Raw genomic sequence first — 6,000 nt, 5'->3', positions numbered from 1 at the left:
CTTAAGACTGCTCTAAACTCAGTTCATTATAGCAACATTAAAGACCTTTTAGACTCAACACAAGCACTTACATATTCCACAGGTTCTACTCAGAGGTAGGTTCAGCGAGTTCCCATATTTACTATAAGCAAAACAATCAGACAAATGCAAGCCAAGTGAATACTTTTGATCAAGTTTAAATCCCTTCCCCCCAGAATCATTATTCAAGACCTCTATCTCAACATATACCGATGTGACCCAAAATGCCAAGTTTTCAACCAAATAGATATTACTTAAATGAAGCAAACAGAGATCAGACCAACCAAGGCACATAATCCATCGGTAACCACCAACACCCTTAAGGCCAAACATATCACCAAGTAGAACAAATAGAATCCCACAAAGCACACTGTAAACCTTCAATCTTTAAACCAAAAACATTATTAAATAGACAAATATGATCAGACTAGGTCCATTCATAACAAATGTCCAACCTTTAGACAATCTCCAGAACAAACATACTATCAAATAAACTACTCAACACCAGATCAAACACCTCACTTTAACAGGCTTTTTGGCCCCTTTCTTGAATTGACCTTCAAACCAAACACACTTCTGAATGGACACAGCCAAGAATGTAATCCAAATAAATCACTCAAAAGGTCCTATAACCCTAAGCCAGGTACTGTTACATGGAACACATTGGACTAAACCCAGCATAATACATAACAGAACCCTTTTTAGTCCTCATTTAAAGTATAAGACTCATTATATACACATTAAACAAACACATAGCTTAAACTATATTCTAAATCACACATGAAACTCTGAATCACCTTAAACAAGCATGATATAGACAGAAATTTAAATGGAAATCTACATCAAACAAGCACATTAGCTTAAACTATGTTATAAACCACACATAATCACATTAAATAAGCATGATATAGACAAAAATCTAAATAGTAAGGCAATAAACTAAAAAGTTTTTACCTTTTGCGAGTGCAACCGGGGCAAGCGATGGACTTGGAGGATTCTATCCTTCCAATGCTAAACTCAACCACCAATACCACAACCAAAAAAATGTAGAAACTTTAGAACTAAAAAAATACTGAAACCTTTCGGCTAAGCTTAAAACTTTGACTGATGGAAACTTTAAAACTATGAAAAATTATAATTTTTAAGCCTTTCTCGGTTTTCAACCTCTTCTTTTTTTGAATAAATAGAACCCCAGAATACATCTCAGAACTCATACAACTGATGTGGGACTTGTAGATTTATACAAGTCTTCACTCAAAAACACACGGCCCAGATTCGAGGTAAAAATGAAATCATTGGCTCAAATTACTTCAACACTAACATAATGATGAAAAATATAAAGAAAAAAGGAGGAGTTTGTACCTTTAGGGGGCTGTTTGGCTGGATTTTGTGGAGACATGACCTATACACTCAACTATACGATGGGACATGACCAAAAAACAGGCTGGTGGTTGAAGTGGCTATGGGGCGGCGCTAGGGTTTTACCCCTAGTCGCCTACCCCTTTTCTCTTTGCAAAACGACCCCTAGGGTCTGAAATAAAACTGAAGGGGAGGAGTATATTATCCCCCTTTTAATTCGTTAATGGACCGGGTCTGGTCCATTATGGACTGGGCCTGGTCTCTTTTCCTTTTTTTTTTTAAAAAGGGGCCTGGTATATGTATACATACATACATATATATATATATATATATATATATATATATATATATATATATATATATATATGCACCATGTATATTGGTATATACATGGTGTATATTGGTATATACATGGTGTATATGTGTATGGAGGGTCGAGGATAAATATCCCAAATAAAAAAACCAATTATTATTCTATTAGGACTTAATTAATTTTAAAACATGACTCATTAAAATTATTTTGCAGATACTGGTCCCAATTAATCAACTACGCAAACACACAGAATCAAGGTTTGAGGGTAAAATGGTTGGACAATAAAATAGAATAAATTACTCATTAATCTAATTTTCCTTGATTGAATCAATTAAGTAAATAATTATTCAAAATGGTTTCTGCCTTTGATTAATCTCAATAAAAATATTCCTTGAATATCATAAAAAACCTAATTAAATTCCACAAAAATTTAAAAATTCATGAAAAATTGAAGGGGGGGGGGGGGGGGATATTATCCCAAGTAATTTCATGAAAAATTGCCTAGACCCTTTAGGGTGTGCAATTGATTTTATTTATTGTCCAAGGACTCCGAACACTTAAAATAAATTACGGGAGGTCAAAAATTAGGTGTCAACAAAATAAATTAGCAGAATAAACAAAAACTAATTAATCAAAACTTTAATATTTATTTATACAAGTTAAAAATAACAGGTTATAATAACTTTATAAATATATATATCTATGCAAGTAATGCAAGAACAAATAAAAATAGAGGCTAATTTTTAAAATGATTTATTTATACTATAAATGAATTTTATAATAATTTAAGAAATATTCCATTAGTGACAACCAAGACTTGTTTATTTATATGAACAATAGAGAATAAGAGAGAAGTGAAACTCAAAAATATACACATGCACGTGCATACATATATACATACTTACTGCCTATGATATTGAAATAACAATCATAAAAAATAGCATTAGATTTCGTTACAAATTCATAAAAGTATTATTCTACTTATAATGTTAATGAACTTAAATAAGAATCTATAAATACCTAGATTAATATATATGTATATATATATATATATATATATATATATATATATTATATAATATAAAAATGTATTATATAAATGGAGGATTGAAAAAATAAGAGTGAAATAGTATTGTATAGAACAACGGGGGAAGAATATCTATTGTTCAAAGTTGAGGGAAGAGTTCGATTTTTATAACATGCTTTACAGTATGTTGAGGGAAGTCTATACCCATGCTTTATATAGTTTTTTTTATATATATTGTTTGGTGTTGTTTAGTGGAGCCCACCCTTTTGGACATTATTAGTTTGCACTATTTTTATGCATACATATATATATATATATATACATACTATGTTCAAAACACGATTAATATAACATTATAGTTCGTGCTCCGTATCTAAAACTTTATTAAGTGTTTGCTATGAATACAAAGTCTGCACTTTTTTTTTTACATTGTTTGTTTTTTTAATATGGGATTCACTTTTTTTTTTATATTGCTTGATTTTGTCAATATGGGATACTATGTTCAAAACACGATTAATATAACATTGTAGTTTGTGCTCCGTATCTAAAACTTTATTATATTAGTGTTTGCTACTAATACAAAGTCTGCACTCTTTTTTTTGACATTGTTTATTTTTTAATACGGGATTCACTTTTTTTTTATATTGCTTGATTTTGGTAATATGGAGTCCACCTTTTTTTTTCCCGTGAGTTTGGAGATGGTGGGTTCCACTTTATTTACTTCTTTTCTTTTTTTTAAATATTGGTTGGTGTTTTTTTTTTTTTTTTTTAATATTGGTTGGTGTTTAATATGGGGACCACATTTGTTTTTTAAATGCTTAATTGGTTGGTTTTTTTAAAATTTTTTAATATTGGTTGGTGTTTAATATGGGGACCACACTTTTTTTTAAGTATTTTAAGTATGTTGTTGTACAATAATTTCATTTGCTCCCATTAATGTGTTGATACACATGTGGCAATAAATCCATCATTATTAATTTAATTGTTTGATTTTCTAAGCACTTTTGTATTTTAAGTATGTTGCTGTAGAATAATTCCATTTGCTCCCTCTAATAGGTTGATACGCATGTGGCAATGAATCCATCAGGCTATATGGGCCCACAATTTTTTTTTTTCAAAAATTGGAAAATGGATATATATATATATATATAAGTATGTTGTTGTACAATAATTTCATTTGCTTCCACTAATGGGTTGATACGCATGTGACAATAAATCCATCATTATTGATTTAATTGTTTGATTTTCTAAGCATTCTTGTATTTTAAGTATGTTGTTGTACAATAATTTCATTTGCTCCCTCTAATGGGTTGATACGCATGTGACAATGAATCCATCATTATTGATTTAATTATTTGATTTTCTAAGCACTTTTTTTTTTAACATTATTTGTTTTTTAATATGGGATTCATTTTTTTTTTAATATTGCTTGATTTTGTTAATATGGGATCCACTTTTTTTTTTTTTTTTTATTACTGGTTGGTGTTTAATATGGGGCCCACAATTTTTAAAAAAAATATTAGTAGTTGTTTAAAATATGTGGGCCACAATTTTTTTTTTTTAATATTAGTAGTTGTTTAAAATATGTGGGCCCATAATTTTATTTTTTTAAATATTAGTAGTTGTTTAAAATATGTGGGCCCACAAATTTTTTTTTGGGCCCACAAACGGATGACGAAGACGACGAAGAAGTGAGGAAACTCACTCTTCTATATAGTTAAAATAGTTAACGAGTGAAGTAGAGATCTGCAGAATAGTGTTACATACCTTGAAGTTTATTATTGTGAATGACATTGACCTTTATACAACAACAACAACCCAGTGAAATCCCACAACGTGGGGTCTGGGGAGGGTAGAGTGTACGCAGACCTTACTCCTACCAAGGTAGGACGGCTGTTTCCGAAAGACCCTCGGCTCAATAAAAACATAAAAAGAGGTCAGATAAGGCTAAGAGATTCAAAGCGATATGGAAATGAAGTAACACAAGCGACACAGATAACATAGAATAATCAAAGCACAGGAAATAAGAGATAATAGCATAAATCAGAGCACAAGAAATTATACTACGATAATGCGACTACTAATAAGACAGGATAATGAGACTATCTACTAGCCTTCTACCCTAATGTGGGTCCTCCAAACCTTCCTATCTAAGGTCATGTCCTCGGTAAGCTGTAACTGCGCCATGTCGTGTCTAATTACCTCTCCTAATACTTCTTTGGCCTACCCCTACCTCGTCTGAAACCATCCATGGCCAACCTCTCACACCTCCGCACTGGGGCATCTGTGTCTCTCCTCTTCACATGCCCAAACCATCTCAATCTCGCTTCTCGCATCTTGTCTTCCACCGAGGCCACTCCCACCTTGTCCCGAATATCCTCATTCCTAATCCTGTCACTCCTGGTGTGGCCACACATCCATCTCAACATTCTCATCTCAGCAACTTTCATCTTTTGAACGTGAGAAAACTTAACTGGCCAACACTCCGCCTCATACAGCATAGGCGGTCTAACCACCACTTTGTAGAACTTGCCCTTAAGTTGTGGTGGCACCTTCTTGTCACATAGCACTCCGGAAGAAAGCCTCCATTTCATCCACCCTGCCCCAATACGATGTGTGACATCATCGTCAATCTCCCTGCTGCCTTGCATAATAGACCCAAGATACTTGAAACTACTTTTCTTCTGGGTGGCTTGACTTTCAAGCCAGCCTCCTGAGGTGCTTCACTAGACTTACACTCTAAGTACTCTGTCTTGGTCCTACTCAGCTTAAACCCTTTAGACTCCAGAGTTTGTCTCCGATCCTCCAGCTTAGTGTTAACTCCGCTACGAGTCTCGTCGATCAGGACCATGTCATCCGCGAAAAGCATACACCATGGCACCTCACCTTGAATTTGCCGCGTCAATCCATCCATTACCAAGGCAAATAAAAACGGACTAAGAGCTGATCCTTGATGCAACCCCATCACAACTGGAAAGTGCTCTGAGTCTCCTCCTACTGTCCTTACCCTAGTTTTGGCTCCCTCATACATGTTCTTGATCACCCTAATGTACGCCACAGGTACACCTTTATCCTCCAAGTATCTCCATAGGATCTCTCTTGGAACTTTGTCGTAAGCCTTTTCTAGGTCGATGAATACCATATGTAAGTCCCTCTTCCTCTCCCTATACTGCTCCACCAGTCTCCTCACAAGATGGATGGCTTCTGTAGTTGAGCGTCCCGACATAAATCCGAACTGATTCTCTGAAATAGACACGTCTTTCCTCACCCTCATCTCCACCAC

The sequence above is a fragment of the Lycium barbarum genome, chromosome 10, assembly GCF_019175385.1.
Source record: "Lycium barbarum isolate Lr01 chromosome 10, ASM1917538v2, whole genome shotgun sequence".
Classification (NCBI taxonomy): domain Eukaryota; kingdom Viridiplantae; phylum Streptophyta; class Magnoliopsida; order Solanales; family Solanaceae; genus Lycium; species Lycium barbarum.
The sequence above is the reverse complement of the archived record's forward strand: the minus strand, read 5'-3'. Positions refer to the sequence as shown.